Source organism: Marmota marmota, unplaced genomic scaffold (assembly GCF_001458135.2).
Source record: "Marmota marmota marmota unplaced genomic scaffold, marMar, whole genome shotgun sequence".
In the NCBI taxonomy this organism is placed as follows: Eukaryota; Metazoa; Chordata; class Mammalia; order Rodentia; family Sciuridae; genus Marmota; species Marmota marmota.
The window spans coordinates 45192834-45210763 of NW_026000016.1; the positions used below are offsets into that span (position 1 = coordinate 45192834).

The window sequence follows — 17930 nt, forward strand, 5'->3', positions numbered from 1 at the left end:
ATATTTGAAGCATAAATAGCTAAAATTTTCCCACATTTGATGAAAACTGTGAACATACCCATTCAAGAAGCTCAATAAAGACCAAATAAAAGAAACATGAAGAGAAGTCAGGCACAGGGTGCCACACCTGTAATTCGAGCTACTCGGGAGACTGAAGCAAGAGGATCACAAGTTTGAGGCCAGCCTCAACAACTTAGCAAGACCCTGTCTCAAAGTGGAAAATGATATAGCTCAGTGGCAGAGAGGCCCTGGGTTCAATCTCTAGTACCAAAAGAAAAGAAAAGGCAAGATAAGGGAAGAGAAAGAAAGAAGGAGGGACAAGGAAGGAATTAAGAAAAGAAGGCAGGCAAACAGGGAGAAGAGGTTCCAAACACATCACGATTGAATTGTCTAAAACCAGTGATAAAAAGTCTTCAAAGCAACTAGAGGAAAAAAGACACAGTAAATAGAGAAGAGTAAAGATACAGAGGAGAGTTCTCACTGATAATTATGCAAGGAAGAGGGTAGTGGAGCAGCATCTTTAAAATACAAAAAGCAAAAACTTGAATTTTGTACAAAGCCTCCTCCCCCACGCCAAAAAACTCACAAAAGTCTCCTTCCTAACAATCAAGGCCATGTTATTCAGCAATAGAGAAGAGTGGATACTGTTTTTTGTTTGTTTGTTTATTTGTATGTTTTTTGGTACTAGAGATTGAACTCAGGGGCACTAGACCACTGAGCCACATCCTCAGCCCTATTTTGTATTTTATTAAGAGACAGGGTCTCACTGAGTTGCTTAGGGCCTCACTGTTGCTGAGGCTGGCTTTAAACTCTCTATCCACCTGCCTCAGCCTCTCATGCTACTGGGATTACAGGCCTGCACCATTGCATCTGGCTGGATACTGTTATATGCTACCAGGATAGACCTCAAAAACATTATGCTAAGAGTCCAGTCTTAAAAGACCACATATATTATATGATTTCATTTATATACATGAACTGTCCAAAACAGGCAAATCTACAAGGATGAAAAGTAAATCAGCAGTTGTTAGGGTGGGGATGGAGGCATGGAAGAATGGACAGTGATTTGTAATGGGCTCTCCAGGTTTCTTTGGGGAGGGATAAAATATTCTAAAATTAGATTGTAGTGATGGTTGCAGAACTCTGAATATACTAAAAGCCTTGAAATTCATTAGGTTGTATACATTAAGTATGTACTTTTAAAAATATGTCAATCATACCTTAATAAAGTGGTTTTTTGATTTTTTTTATTTTTGTAGTGTGTATGGACAGCATACCTTTATTTTACTTATTTATTTTTATGTGGTTCTAAGGATCGAACACCTCACACATGCTAGGCAAGTGCTCTGTCACTAAGCTACAGCCCCAGCCCAATAAAGTGGTCCTTAAGAAGTTGAACTGTGGGCTGGGGATGAGGCTCAAGCGGTAGCGCGATCGCCTGGCATGCGTGCAGCCTGGGTTCGATTCTCAGCACCACATACAAACAAAGATGTTGTGTCCGCCGAAAAAAAAAAAAAAGAAGTTGAACTGTACATTTTTCAGTGGGTGATTTGCATGGTATGTAAATTTTATTTCAATAGAACTACACATTTTTTAAGTGAAATAATGACATTTTCAGATGTAGGAAAGGTCAAGTAATTCAGATCTACAGTACAAAAAAATGTTAAAGGAAGTGCTAAGATAGAAGTAAAAAAGAAGGAACAAAGATAAAGATTAGGGATGTTTTTGTAACTGAAAAGAGTAAATTATTATAATTATTTTCTTTAACAAGCTAGGAAGCTCACAGCTATCAGCAGTTCTAGTGCAAGTTCATATGCAATTGGTGATTTGGGAATCCCATGGATCTGTGAGGGTAGTCAGCCTTCTAGGGTAAAATACAGGCACACTTTTGATAGCACATGTGAAGGGCCCTCTTTAAAATTGGCTTGTTGGTTTCATTTTCTGCAAACTGACCAAGCCACTCAACATGGTGTTTGTTGTTCCTGATGTTAGTGCATGTTCTCTTTTTACAATCCATTCACAACCAGCAGAAGATGCCAATCAGACATACATTGCCTGGGGCTTTCACAGCCACCTTGGACTCTCCATCCTTAATGCTCTTATAAAATTCTGCTTTGGTTTCATAGGAGCTGAAGTAGTTTCCTGGTGAGGCTGAGACACAGAGTCTGTCAGAATCAGGTTTTATTTCTCAGTGGATATAATGCAAGCAAGAAGACAGAGGAACAACATTTTTTTAGGTACTAAAAGAAAAGAACTATCAACATTGAACTCTGGGGGTTTTATTGTTGTTTTGCAGTACTGTGGATTGAACCTAGGGGTGCTTTGCCACTGAGCGACCTCCCCTATCCTTTTCATTTTTAATTCTGAGACAGGGTCTTGCTAAGTTGGCTTCAAACTCTTGGTCTACCTGCTTTAGCTGAGATAAGAGGTGTGCCACCATGCCCTGCTAGTCCACATAGAATTCTGTATCCAGAAAAATATCTTTCAGAAATGAAGAGTACCAAAAATGTTAACTACCTGGATAAAAATGTAAGACCTTTTTTATTTATTTTTGTGGTGCTGGGGATTGAACCCAGGGCCTCATGCATGCAAGACAAACACTCTACCAACTAAGCTATATCCCCAGCCCTGTAAGGTCTTAAAATACTATTTAAAACCTTTTTTAAAAAGATGCTTAAGGACTGGGAATGTGGTTCAAGGGTAGAATGATTGTCTAGCATTCCTGAAACCCTGGGTTGGATCCCCAGTATTGTAAAAAAAGAAAGAAAGAAAGAAAAATTGACTGTTTAATCAGAACAAAATAAATAACAATACATTTCAGGGTTTATAACATTTATAAAAACAAAACCCACAACTGCCAGGAGGGGAGAAACAGACATGCATCACTCCAAGGTTTTTATATGGATGCATGAAATCATATACTATCACTTGAAGGCAGATTTGGGAAGGCTAAAGACATATGGTATAAATCCTAAAGCAACCACTGAGATAACAAAATAACAAAGTACAGCTAGTAGTCAATCTAAAAGCATGAAAAAAAAGGGTGGGGGGATAGAAGAACATTAGAACACATGGGACAGATAGAAAACAAGTAGTAAGGCAGCAGGCTCAAACCCAGCCAGGTCGACAATCATATTAAATGTAAATGGTCTAAACTTCGCATTTTACAAAGGAGAGATGGTTGGGCTGTTTGTTGTTGTTGTTGTTGTTTTCAAGGACCATATTTCTCCATGTAATTGTCACCACTGCATAATCATGGCACCTATTTTTTTTTTTTAGTTCAAAAATTGGTTTATGACCTTTCATTGCAAAATCACCGCATGGTATAATTCTGTTCCTTACACCACTTAAAATGTAAACAGCAGCAATATATTTACCACTGACATATGGATGAACATTTGTCTCCTCCTGTACTGAGAGCCTAGAATTCTCCATGCTAGCACATTGTGAGAATATTTCCAATAGCTGACATGGGTCATCTGTTTAGGGGGCTGCCATCCTAACAGTAAATACATCTTATATATGTGGTGCTAAGGACAGTGCACCAAATAACCAAATCTGCACAAAATCTTTGGACACAGAAGGTTAAATTTTGCAAGTCCAAACTTTCATAATACTGTAGTAAATTTTCTCAAGTTTAATATTTTGCCTACAATGCACAAATCAACAACAATTCATTTGTTAATTTTTTTCAGACCAGAAAAATGTTTGCTAAATTGTCATAAAGAATGTTGTGCATTGATTTGGACTATACAATTTTAACATGTATTCATGAATATTTTGTGCATCCTAATCTTACATCAAAGACAGTGTGGTAATTTGTAAGTAATACCAGGCAATAAAAAATAAGCTTCACACAATCGATGCACCCCACTTTTTTGCAAAATAAAAAGTTGTCATAAAATCTGCAATAGTTATGCAGTGAAATACAGTAAGACTCAATTATTTGCTACCCACAGAAATGAACTTTATATAAAAACAAGGAAAGGATGGGAAAGCATGTACTATGCTAATGCTAGTCAAAAGAAAATCAGTATTGCTGCATTAATCCCAGACACAGCTGATTTCACAGCAGACTATCACCAGGGATAAGGAGCATAATTTCATAAAAAATAAAGGGACCACTTCATCCAGAAGGATGCAATGATCTTATGCTTATATAGCTTAATTGCCAAAGAGAGGAAAGAGCAAGCTCTCCTTGGCAAATAAACAAAACAAAAGAAAATATTACGCTTAAATCTCAACTGCTCTTTCATATAAATATATAGAATACAAATTTTATATGACCCATAACCATAAGAAAACTAGACCCTCAGATGAGCTAATCATGGAAATCAGCAGATAAAGACTTTAAGAAAATTATAGTAAGCATGGTGGTACACACCTGTAATCTCAGCTACTAGAGAGGCTGAGGCAGGAGGATTGAGAGTTTGAGGCCAGCCTGGGCAACTTAGCAAGACCCTGTCTCAAAACAAAAAGGGCTGGGGATGTAGCTCAGTGGTAGAGCACTTTCCTACATGGGTAAGGCCTGTGTTCAATCTCCAATACTGTGAAAGAAGAAAGGAAGGAAAGAAGGAAGGAAGGTATTCAGTGGCTAAAATTTGGATGAAAAAATAATAATTGCAGGTCCAAATATTCAAGCAATACCAAGCAGGATAAATGCAAACAAAATCACACTTAACATGTTGTAGTAAAATGAAAAAAGACCAAAGATTAAGCAAAAAATCTTAAAAGCAGCCAGAGGGGAAAATAAAGGTACATTACACATAGGAGGAAAAAATATAAATAAATATGAGATGCTTCTCATCAGATATAACTTTAGCTAAATATCCATTAAATGGTGAATAAGTAAAACGTGCTATATTTGAACAACGGAATACTACTCGGCAGTAAAAAGAAATAACTAGTACAGTTTCAGCCCGAATGAAACTTTAGCAGGTTATTCTAAGTGAAAAGAGTCAGATACAAAAGACCACATAGTGCATGATTTCATTTATATGAAATGTCTAGAAAAGCAAAATTGTAGAGACAGGGAGCACATTAGTGGTTGCCTGTGGCTAGGGGTGGGAATTGGGATTGATTACAAACGGGTAGGAGGAATTGCCATGTGGTGTTGGAAATGTTCTAAAACTGGACTGTGGTAAAAGTTACACAATTCTTTAAATTTACTTAAAAATAATCACTGAATCTTACACTTAAAATGGGTGAACTTTAGAGATGCAAATTACATCTCAATAAAATGACTAAGGAGGTAAAAGAAGCTACTGATTTGGAAAAGATAAGTGAAAAGCATCTAACTGGAAAAGTATTATTAACTACAAAAGTAATTATTACCAATCAAAGAGGAAAAGCTCAACACTCCAATTGGAAAAAGATTAGAAGATAGGAATAGAAGGTGATCCCGATGACCAACAAATTTATGAAAGATACTTCTACCTGAATAATAGCTGGTGAAAAACAAGTTAAAATCACAATGATGTGTAAACTTATACTCATCTGTCAAAAAAGTCTGACAATACCAAGTATTGGCATGGATGTAGTCAGGTTAAAAGTGTCCAGACTCTATAACCATCAATTTCACTCTTGGGTTGACTACTGGAGAAATACAAATATGTTCAATAAGGTGTGTATAACAATTTCTATACGTAGCAAACAGCTTATCATAACCAAAAAAAAGTTAAGGCTGGGGATATAGCTCAGTTGGTAGAGTGCTTGCCTAGCATGCACAAAGCCCTGGGTTCAATCCCCAGCACCACCACCAAACACACGTACACACACGTACACATACACCAAAAAAAAAAAAAAAGAAAAGAAAAGAAAGAAAGAAAAAAAAGCTATATAAAATAAAACTGAGAGGTTATAGCATAGTCATACAATGAGATATTATACAGCAGCACAGAATAAACCTTACAAAGAATAATGTTGAGTCAAAAAAAAAAAAGTTATAGAACTGAGGAAGCACATTTGCCTAGTGTGCACGAAGCCCTGTATTAAATTCCTACCGCCACACACACACACACACACACACACACACAAGAAAAGTATAGAATATACTTTGCCCTTCAAACAATGCCCTTCATAGAGTTAAAATATGTGGTGCATATGTAGCATATAATGTAGCAAAAGTATAAATGTTGCTGGGAATGATTAACTTCCAATTCATACTAGTATTTCCGCTGCAGATAGGAATGCAATGAAGGACCAGCCTAAACCATGCTTGTAGTACTTTATTTCTTAAACTACATGTCACTTACAGTAGTATGGTTAAATGGTATACATCAACTTTTTGGGCCTGCAGTGTCCAGATACTTGGTCAAACATTATTCTGGGTGTTTCCATGAGAATATTTTTGGATGAACCAGGTACATTGGTGCACACCTGTAATTCCAGCAACTCAGGAGGCTGAGTAGGATCCCAAGTTCCAGACCAGCCTCAGAAACTTAGGGAGACCTTGTCTCACAATAAAAAATAAAAAGGGTTGTGGGGAGGTACAACTCAGTGGTAGAGCACTCCTGGGTTCAATCCTCAATATCACCAAAGGGGAGAGGGAAACAGCTGTGTAGAGGAGACCTAATGCTGAAAGACAGTGGAATAACCAGAAGCACAGACACCCTTAATAGAGTTTAGGCTGAAGTGAAAGTAAGTGCAAATACTCTACATCAGCTTTTAAAAAAATTTTTGGGCTGTAAATTGGAAGGTTATTCTAAGTGACACTTAACCAGGGACACTTAACCACTGAACCACATCCCTAGCCCTTTCTATTTATTTATTTATCTGTTTGTTTGTTTTTATTTTGAGACAAGGTCTCATTAAGCTGCTTAGGTCCTTGCCAAGTTGTTGAGGCTGGCCTTGATCCTGCCATCCTCCTACCTCAGCCTCTCAAGTCCTGCACCACAGTACCAGGCTAGATATCTCCTTTCTTAATAGTGGTTTTGCAAAGACTACAATACCAATCCCTTGGGGAAGGAAAGGCATTAAAATCATGATAATACATTTTACCCCAGGTCTAAGAGGAAAGTGAGATCCTCAATAAATCAAGCTAAAAACTTCACAAATGCTCTGTCTTGAAATAAGGGGAGAGGGAGAGAGATCAAATTATGATTGAAAAATATTGTGCTACTTGAGGGTGGTTTTTTTTCTTTTTTCTTTGTTTTTCCTTTTTGTCTTCTAATGGTTGAGCTTGCAATGGAGTGTTACTAATGGCTTCCCAATTTAGTTTCAAGAGGATTGGCAGCAGGGCTTTCCAGGCCACAGAGGCTGAAGGGGACACGCTGTTAGTCTGTCTCACTCCTCCCAGAAACTCAGTCTGGGTTTTATTCTAATTTCTTCTTGGTCTCATCAAAAGAGCTCCAGATGAGGAGATTCTGAGCTGGGGTATATTTCTTCCTACCCCTCCCAGACGGATTGCACGGTTTTTCCAATACTCCATTCTCCCTGGGGGCTCTCCCTGGTTGCCGCAGAGCCACAAGCGCCAGCAGGGGTCAGCAGTGTCCCGCACCTGGCGGCGAGCCGCCTGCCACATGTGCTGTTTCTCCTGGCGCTGCCAGAGCGGCCTGGGAATTGGAGAGCACCTTCCGACTGAGACCTTGGCATTGCTGAGCACGCAGCCTCAAGATTCCCTTCCCCGAACGTGGAGTGGGCGCATGCTCGGCAACAGCCCTGATGTGGGTGTGGGTGTACAATGCAGACATCAGCAATGCCAACTCACCATCTGGTTTTCTACCGGCAGGTTTTTATGTGCATTGGCACGTGCAACTTATTGTGTAGGTCCGGTTGTCAGGCGCCGTGTGCCTTGGATTTGCCTTGGTAAAAATTTCCCACAGACCTGGGGTTTCTGGGTTCCCCACCATCCAGGCTCTCCGCGAGGGGCGTTTTGCTCTCTCGCCCTAGGAGCGCTCTCAAGGATGCTGGGGGATGGAATTCTCGCGTGGTGGCCCAAGGTCCGCGACCAATGGATCCGCAGCCGATGCCTCTCAGGAGGAAGCCCTGCTCTGTTTCTAAACTTATTCTCAGCCTTGGCCTCTCCTAGCTCCAGTTCTTTTGGTCTCCTCTGGATCACATTGCGAGCTCCACAGCGCCCCCCCACTGCCCCGGGTAGATCAGCCTGACTTGAAAACTTTGAAGGTCCCCAAGAGGATCTGGAGGGCTGGAGACACCGGGTTCAGCATGCCGTGTCTTCGTTCTTGCTCCTCAATCTTCCCACTCCACTACGGAGGTACGACGGGGCAGAGCACGTGAGGCATGTACTGCTGGGAGCGAGGCTAGCCTGGAAGAGGGTCTGTAGCTGAGACCCCCGGACGGAGGCTTTCCACCCGCGTTGCTGTGACAGGCAGATGCCCGCCTTTCCACCTGCCTTTGGAAAGGAGGACTTTGGCGAGGCCTGGGCACCTGGCCCGCTTCCCCAGGAGTAGAGTTACAGCAGCTGATCTAGGGAACAGGTGTGGGCTCTGGGTTACAGCTGCTGCTGAGCACATCTGTACTCACAAGGAGGAGGCGGCAGCTGCAGCAGGGCCCATCAGTCACAGTCCTCAGAGCTGGGGGGAGGGTGTCCTGAAAAAGCCAAGCGTGAGAGAAACTTGAGGAAACTGGGATCAGAGTTCACAGAGCACCTTTCTTCTGAAAATCCCAAAGGGAGGGCTCCTGACAAGGTTGCCCAGAGTGAGCCTGGCAGCCCCACCAACCTGGACTAGGAGGGTTGGTTTCTCTTCTCCCTTACTCCCCAGCCCTTGGGCTGCAGCCAGCTTCTCTTCCTTCCTCATCAGCTTAGTTTAGCAGGGTGGAACTCAGGATCCTGGCTCTCCCAGAAAGCAGGGCGGGAAGTGCTTGGAAGAAGGGCTCTTTACACATGCAAATGATTCTTGGCATGTTAGTCTCAAACTACAAAATCAATCGAAAGGAGAAGGGAATATTTGGGGATCCCAGACTGAGCTAGGCACTCATCTAATGCTTTACCTACATCATCTCATCAAATCCTCCTAGCAACTCTGCCACACAAGCCTTGCCAGGCTTATTTCTATTTCTCAGGGGAGAAAGCAAGGTTATAGATGCACAATTAAGATGTCACAAATTTGGAGCTTGGTTGCACCCCTGACTCCAAAGCCTGAACACTGTCCACTGGCCCACACTGCCTCTAGTTTCCCAGGCCTGATAAATCTGACCTCTGGGTCTCATTCTTTCCTGTGTATGGACTCTCCCACCTAGTCCCACCTCATCCATCTGTGCTCACCTCTGCAGCCTATTTCATCTCCTTTGACAATTCATTCTTTTTTTTTTTTTTTTGTACTAAGGGTTGAACCCAGGGGCGCTTAACTGCTGAGCCACATCTCCAGCCTTTTTTATATTTTACTTAGAGACAGGGTCTTGCTGAGTTGCTTAGGGTCTTGCTAAGTTGCTGAGGCTGGTTTTGAACTTGTGATCCTCCAGCCTCAGCCTCCAGAGTCACTGGGATTACAGGTATATGCCACCATGAACCTCGACAATTAGAGTCTTGACAGCTCCTTTGACAATTCCTATCACCCTCCACCACCCCACTCAAGGGGACATACAACCTCTGAATTCTCATGGAACTAATACCCACACTCACTTTGCCCACTGCCTCTGGGCTCCTTCTTCCAATATTCCCCTTCCTCTGTTCATACCTGCCCTCATCAGGCCCTGAGCCTCCACCAATCTTCAGTGTCTGTGCTTCATGCCCTGGTTTTTTTTTTTTTTCTCCTCTCTCAAGATTTTTTTTCCCCTGGGATTCTATCCTGGGATTCGAACTCAGGGCCTTGCACAGGCTAAGCAAGTGCTCTGCCACTGAGTCACAATCCCAAACTGAGCTGTTTCTCTTTTAGTGTTTTAAGAATATCTATTGATACAATTGTATTTGTAATTTATGTAATACCTGAGTACAATCTCCATGTAATAAATAAACTCACAGAAAAAATTAACAGCTCCCTAGATGACTTTCCCCAGAAGTGACAACTGCTATCAGCTTGGAGTGTCTTTACAGACTTTAAAAATGTGTTTATAAGCCAGGTGTGGTGGCACAGTCCTGTAATCCCAGCTACTCAGAAAGCTGGAGCAAAGGATCATAATTCAAGGGTTGCCTGGACAACTTAGCAAGTCTAGCCTCAAAATAAAATTTTAAAAAGGGCTGAGGGTATAGCTCAGAGGCAGAATGCTTCTGGGTTCAATCCCCTGCAAAACACATACACACAGAGAGAGAATCTAGCTTGGGCTCTGCTCTCTGTCTCCTGGGCAAAAATGGTTATATACTTTACAGGATCCAATGCAAACCAAAACTGTGAGATTTTTTTTGTTTAAAATTATCAAGAATTTAAAGATTATCAGCACTAAACCAAGCAGAGAGCCCTTTTAAGCATAGGGCACCACATGACTGCACAGATGACATGCCCATGATGCTGGCTGGCCCTGCCGGAACTCTACAGAGACCTGCTGACTGTTGCACTGGCTATATCCTGGATTCTTAGAGTCAATGTATCCCCTGTTCTGACAATGAACATTCCTGTCTCAGCCTCCACACTGGATCTTGTCCCCTGATTCTACACCCAGCCTCATTCTCTGTTAATGCCAGACTATTGGGCATTTCAACACGTGCAAACTCACAGGGTCCATGCTCTGGAGGAACCCACAAAGATAAAAGTGTTGAACAATGACATTCCTATGCCTTGGGTGGAAAGTCTCTCTGGAGATAAGAAAGCACAGAAATACCAACCACGAGACCTGGGCCCAGTTACAGCCTTGCCCCTGATTTTGCTGTGTGTCATTAATTGACAAGTTGTTGAGCATGTTGACACTTTAGTTTCATATCTGTTTGGAGAGGATGGGATTAGATAGTCTTTAAAACCACTCCCAGCTGGGCATGATGGCACATACCTGTAATCCTGGCAACTCAGGAAGCTGAGGTAGGAGGATCGCAAGTTCAATGCCATGCTCAGCAACTTAATGAGGCCCTAAAAAGCAACTTAGCAACTTATTTATTTAATAAAAAATAAAAATGACTGGGGACATAGCTCAATGGTAAAGCACCCTGGTTAAACTCCCAAACCAAACAAAACCACCCCCAGTTCTAAAAGTCTGTATTTAAATGATTCAGAGACTATAATAATAGTTCTGTCTTGTTGCAGTGCTGGGAATTGAACCCAGGACCTTATGCATGCTAGGCAATTAATCTACCACTCATCCATATCCCCAGCCCTAACTAAAGTTTCTGAGCACTTACCATATACCATTTACAAGCTCATTTTATGCTCATAACAATTCTATGTGGAAGATACTATTAATCCCATTTTTCAGATGAGGAAAATTGAGACTCAGATTAAACCATAAGTGAGAAAACTTTGGAAATGGTCTAAAACTTGCTTATGGTGATGACGGTACAACTCGGCAGATTTGCTACAGAGTTGTACATTTTATGATGGGTTAAAGTTGAGGTATGTAAATTATACTTCAATGAAGCTGTTGAAAAGAAATAAAGAAACCCACTGAATCCAGTAAATGATAGGGCCCTTTTCCACCATCCCATAATGCACTGGACTGTCATCTTCTGCCAGTTTCTATGCATTGTCCTTGAGAGCAATAGACTCAGAAGCCAGACAGCTTGGGTTCAAATCCAAGCTCTTGCACTTAACAGCTCTGAAACCCAAACAAGATACTTGACCTCAATTTCTTCACCATAAAATGATAATTATGGCCAGGCATGGAGGCGTGTGTCTGTAATCATGACTACTCAGGAGGCTGAGGCAGAAGAATTACTTGAGCCCAGGAATTTGAGACCAGCCTATACAACATAGACACTTCTCTCTTTAAAAACGGTTAATAGCCTGGTGCGGCGGTGCATGCCAATAATCCCAGCATGGCTCAGGAGGCTGAGGCAGGAGGATCACAAGTTCAAAGCCAACCTCAGCAAAGCAAGGCGATAAGCAACTCAGTGAGACCCAGTCTCTAAACAAAATGCAAAATAGAGCTGGAGATGTGGCTCAGTGGTCAAGTGCCCCTGAGTTCAATCCCTGGTATTTAAAAAAAAAAAAAAAAGTTTAATAAAAGACAAAAAAAATGATACCTATGACATAGACTTCTTGTGAGGATTCAATATGTTAATATAGGTTAGAACTGCCGCTGAGGCACACTGGTGCTATATATGGACCATCATCTCCAGCTTTGCAGCCAGCTAGGTCTCTTAAAGGGGCCGTTTCTCCCTGGTAACCCCGCCCCTGCTCTCCTGGCTCCTTAAAGAAACACTCCTCTTCGAAGTCCATCTTTGGAAAAACACTGTGCTGGCTCCCAGCTCATCTCACTTCCTGGTAACAGAGAAACTGCATCTTCCCGATAAGGAGTGACTTGCTCGCTCTGTAAAACACTCATTACAGAGCCAGTTTCCCTAGGGACTTTTTCTCCTGGGTCTTCATGAGCTTAAGTTGTCAATAGAGGGCCCTTCTCAAGCTCCCCCTACCCCAGGCCAGCCATGAGGCCATAGTGGTTAAGGATGGGGTCACAGCTTTGCCCCCACCCCACTCCATCCCATGCCACCAGCAGAGGAAGCCCCTTGCAGGCTAATTCCTCAACTAAAAATGACAAGGATAATGAATGGATAGATTTCTAGCGCTCAAAAATGGGCTGTCAAGCACAGAGCCCACCACTGGGGGGAGAGGGGGGACAACGCAAGGGACAGGAGCACTTGCACTGGAAGCGTTCCCTCTCCCATTATCTCACCAAATATTCATCACAGCCTCCTCTTAGGTGGCTATTGCTGCTCCCTGGGTATCAACACCCCCTTTTACCCACAAGCAAACTGAGGTACTTTAGCAAACAGCACAAGCAAAGCATGGAGTCAGGTCCTCTGCAGCCAGGCCCAGTGTTTTTCCACTGGCTTCAGAGGAGGAAGTCAGAAGCTCCGAGGACTCCACCTCAGGGTGCTAATGACCTTTATTAAATGCTCAAGAAAATCAAGCAATGTGCGGTCTCCACATCCCTGCAAGGGCCTTACAAACTGCTCTGGCAGCCCTGAGCAAGAGTCAGGAGGGTCAGGACTGTCCTCCTGCCCCACCCCGAGCCTGTGGACCACAAGGAACGTAGGAGTTATGATTCTGTTCACACTCCCCAAATCCCACGTCAGATAACTCAAGCTACAAAACAAATCAGCACTGGTCTACAGAGCTCAAGGTGGCAGAAAACAGGCAGAGACCCCAAAGAAATCAGGCTGTGACCAAAAAAGCTTTTGCTGTGCGTCCCCGGGCTTCCAAAGCTCTCACTGTATCCTGGCCAGATCTGAGGCTATGTGGGTGACAACAGGCTTTCTGCACTGATATTTTAAAACCTATTTGTCACATTGACATTGACCTTCTTGTTAATAATCTCCTGCCCTGAAGCAGGATTGGCTCTAAGTGGGGAGGAGGGAGCAGGGGAGCTGTGGAGTTTTTTTATTTTTTTGAACCCCAGGGTGCTCTATCCTGAGCTCCAGCCCTTTTATTTTGAGACAGGGTCTCTCTAAATTGCCCAGACTGGCCTTGAACTTGCAATCCTCCTGCCTCAGCCTCCTGAGTTGCTGGGATTACAGGCAAGCACCACCATGTGTAGTAAGCTGTTGGGTTTGAAGACCCCTCAATAAGGTCACCTTCTCTGATGGGGGTGGGGTGGGGCACAGTGATCATACCAAAGATCCCCTGCAGGGAGCCTAAGTCCCTCTCTGTCCATTACTTTCCAACCATTTCACTCTCCAGCTCCCTTTTGGCTCGCCCCTCCCTCCTTGCCTTTACCTCTTATTGATTTTCATATTTAAGGAAAATCCATTTGCTTGATTCAGAGCAACTGAGTCATCAGTGTTCAGATGAAAACCACTCATTAGGTAGGCACTTGGCAGAGGCCACTAAGAGATGGGTGGAGACCCAGTTTCTTACCCAAATATCCCTCCATACATACTAATTTCTGTCTTCTCTTCTCTGTCACTTTGTCCCAGCCACCTTCTCTGTAGCCTTCATATCCTCTACTAATCATTCCAACCAGACTGACCCCCTCACCCCCACCCTCCCCCAAACCATCCACTTGTTTGCCACAAGTTCACTGCTAGAAGTCTGTGATTGGGACATTTAGAGCAGAGCAAGGGAGGACTTGTACATGAGTCACTCATGCATTGGAGAGAAATATTGATCCTATGCACAAACGGAAGAGACTTAACCCTTAGTTAAGATAGAGCTCTGGCCTTCTTTTCCACCCTGAGTAGCACCCAAGGAACAGCATCAGGCCAGCATTACCAGTGTGGAGGGATGGGGTCCTCATGCAGCCTTACAATGGATAGGTACAATTCCGTTTCCGATGCACATTTGCATGCCTCCTGCATGGTCTCTTGTCCCTGGGCCTAGAAGGGCCAAGAAACTCAGCCAGACCCATCCTTGAACACTTGAGAAAAGGACAGGACTTCTTCTTAAAGGACCGGATTTCTTATTTATGCTAAGGGGACTATGAAAAGCAAGAAAAGACTGCGGCTAGCACATCATTGAATGTTAAATTGGATGCAAGTTTGTAGGACTTGGAGATCAAAATAATAGCCAGTGTTTACTAAGTAAAAACTATGTGTCAGGCACTGTTTTAAGTGTTTCATCTATAATACTTCATTTTATCCTTCCAGCAAACTTTTAAGAGAGGAACTATTTTTATCCCATCTTACACATGAAGAATCTGAGGATGTCAGAAGTTAAAGAATTTGTTCAAGTTTCTATGGCTAATAAGCAGTAGGCCCATGCAATCTGCATTAAAAATCCCCACTTTTGGGCTGGAGATGTGGCTCAAGCGGTAGCGCGCTTGCCTGGCATGTGTGCGGCCCGGGTTCGATCCTCAGCACCACATACAAACAAAGATGTTATGTCTGCCGAGAACTAAAAAATAAATATTACAAAATTTAAAAAAAATCCCCACTTTTGGGCTGTGTTTGTAGCTCAGTGATAGACAGCTTTTCTAGCATGTTCAATTCTCAGCACACATATAAATAAATAAATAAATAGATAGATAGATAGATAAATAAATAAAAAGATGTCCATGAACAACTAATAAAAATATTTTTTTTAAATCCTCACTTTTAACCACTTATACACAGGGTAAGAGGCTCATCTCAGCTGTCACTCTACATTCCCCTCACACTGCCAAAAGACAATTCATTCTTTTCTATGATGAACCAGGAATGTCTTGAATGTCACAGTTCCTTGTCTAGTGGTCCCTATCTCCTCCTTATGTCCATGGCTGCTATGCTGGTGGGTGGCGCAACCAGGACTCAGGAGCTTTAATCCTGACTCTGCTCCCACTGACTGATTTGGAAGCAAAGAGCTCTGTGACCTCCTAGGGAGTATTTTGCTTTCCTCCAACCTCCCTATAAATCAGTTCTGTGTTTGTTGGGGAAGTGTCTGATCACAATCTGCTAGGTCCTTGGCCTCAGTTATTTCCTTTCTCCCATATAGATCAAAACCTACTCCAGGAGCATATGCCACCTGATTTCCTCCTTCCTTCTGACCTCAGAGCCTGGAAGCCCCCAGAACAGAAGAAGCGGTAGCCTCCTGGCACTACAGACTGGTTGTGCCAGGCTCAGCTGAAGGCACTTTATACACTTTTCTCAGGTCCTGTCATTTCCTCTCCCCTCTTCCCCTTTTACCAAGTCCCAGAAAGAAGGAGGGGCTGCGGCAAGGTCTGGAAGGTGGGGGAAAGTCACTTATTTGTTTTGCACCCAAAGGTACCGTCTCAGACAGCATGACTTTTAGAGGTGTACAGAGAGGGAGGAAGGGGGTGGCCGGAGTTGGATGCGGGGTAGGGATGTTCAATGGTCCATCTGTGTCCCCTTCTCTGAAAAAAACCGCAAAACCAGAGGCAGCCGGGGGAAGTGTGGGGGAGGAAGGGACCTCGGCCTGGAAGTGGTGGTGGCGGGTTCCTGGGCAAAGGAAAAGCTCAATTGTGCAAAGGCTTCCTGTCCTGACAGCTCGCAGCCCCAGCCCCGCCACCCAGCAGCAGCTTTTCTGCGGCGGGCTGGGGAGGCGGGGCGGGAAGGCGAAGGCAGGAAAGGGTTACGGGAATAGCTTTCCAATGACAAAGTCTGGAAGGGACCCATGCCTCCGCCCCTCTGCGGGTTAAACTGGCACAGTGCAGAAGCGGAAAGCGAGGGCGATCCGAAGCCAAGCCTCCCCTGCCGCCCGCCCCCCGGCCCCGGGCAATCCCTCCCGGGGCCCGCGGTGGAGGCAGCCGGCGTGTGCCTGGGGCAGCGGGTCACGAGGCTCCGCCCCCGACCGCCTGGCCCGGGGGGACGGCACTTTGTTCAGGATGCCGCCTCCTCCTCATTGTGGGGCCGGGGCCGGCGGCGGCCCTAGTGCGAGGCCCAAGGCCGGATCGCGCTGCGCCGGCTGAGTCTAGTGAGAGGGGCCGACCCGGGTCGCGGAGCCCCTAGAAAAGTTTCTGTGCGCGAGGAGAGGACGCCCGGACCGGCGCTGCTGGGAGATGCGCGACTCTGCGCTGCGGTGGTGGCGGCGGCGTGGACCCCAAGCCCCGGAGGACAGGCGCGCCGGTAAGTGGCCCGTGCGGAGCGGGAGCCGGGCCGAGGGTCTGCCGCTCCGCACTTTGCGCGGCTTAGCTGGCGGGTCCTGCGGGGCCCCGAGCCAGCCTCCGGGGAGGGGAGCCTGGTGCCAGAGGGGTGCTGTGGGCTGGGCTCGGGAGACGCTTTGGAATAACAACGGAGATGCTAACAGCTTGTCTGGAAGGTGTGTCCCCAGACGTCGCTCCCCGACTGTGCGACTGACTCTGGGGGTCGGCTCTCCAGGGCTACCCAACTCCAATCCTTCTGATCCCAGGTTCCCTTTCTGTGAAATATCTGGGATTTAAAGTGCGTTGCGTTCCTAAAATCGGAGGCACCAAGCGCTGTGTTCTCTCTCTCTCTCTCTCTCTCTCTCTCTCTCACACACACACACACACACACACACACACACACACACACACCAGTAACCCACATTTCCCTTGTTTTGAAGCGCTGAGTTAACTCTTCTCCCGACCCAACAGGAGCCTGCAGAATAGCTGGGACAGGTGACCTTGCAAGGCCCCCAGGATGCGCTTCTTAGTCTATCTGAAGCTGTCTTTTCTGGCGCCAATCCAGAGAGTTTGGGAGCAGAAAAGTGCTCCCGGAGGATATGAGAAGGAAGAAAAGGGAGAGGTTGGGTGAACATCAGGTGAGACGCTCATCCGAGGGTGTCCGGTGCCTGGTCCTTGTGGTCCCTTCAAATCCTCAGAGCCTGGCAAAACTGATCATAGGGTTGAGAACGAGCCACCTCCGAGAGGGCAGAGAAGAGGCAGGAGCTGGGGAGGACATGAGCAGTGGGTGGCCAGGGGTAGTGTGCTAGGGTGACATCCACCCAGCAGAGCCGGTTCCTTGTGCCCAGAGCCCAACACAGGAAAATCAGCTGGTGAGTCAATGGGACTTTGTTAGGATAGTCACAGGGCGCAGCTGGCGCCGGCTTAAGGGAAGCGCTGGATCGCCCCTTGATAACATGCTGTTTATCTGGCTTCCTGTTTCAGCCATTGGGATACTATTGGCTCGTTCAAATTCAATGCTGAGACCCTGTGGCCAGTAAGCTCTGCAAAAGCAGTGAGCTTGCCAGGGTTTTCATCTCGGGGGGGCTATCTTTTTTCTAGCCTCCCCTCAATTTAGGTCCCTACATCTCACTTATGAAGGGACAGGAGGGCTTCAACAAAGAATGCCCTCCCCAAGAAGGTGGACTTGTCACTCTGGAGACATTGGCTTATTGGGGGCCAAAGATACCCAGTGACTCCAGCTTGCTTATGATTATTTTTATCTTGCTTTGAATTTTGGTTGGTACTCTTTGGGTTTACCCTGGGAAGGTTGTGGAGGGAGTGGCTGTAACTTTGGGCTTCCTCTTTTGAGATGAGCTTTATACTGGTAC

General features: G+C 44.8%; 1 protein-coding gene and 1 pseudogene across 11 annotated transcripts in view; one reads left to right on the forward strand and one right to left on the reverse strand.

Moving 5' to 3' along the window:
* Positions 1–1763: 1763 nt before the first annotated feature.
* LOC107140333 lies at positions 1764–2052 on the reverse strand (annotated as a pseudogene).
* A 14040-nt stretch (positions 2053–16092) lies between these two features.
* Nav1 (neuron navigator 1) overlaps positions 16093–17930 on the forward strand; it is a 255035-nt gene continuing 253197 nt past the window's right edge. For 2 of the 11 annotated variants that reach the window (XM_048809662.1, XM_048809667.1), the window contains exon 1: positions 16095–16543. The gene's annotated coding sequence lies outside the window, so the exon portion shown is untranslated. Of the gene's footprint in view, positions 16544–17930 lie in introns of all 11 variants that reach the window. The other 9 variants (XM_048809665.1, XM_048809668.1, XM_048809664.1 and 6 more) reach the window with 6 other exon arrangements.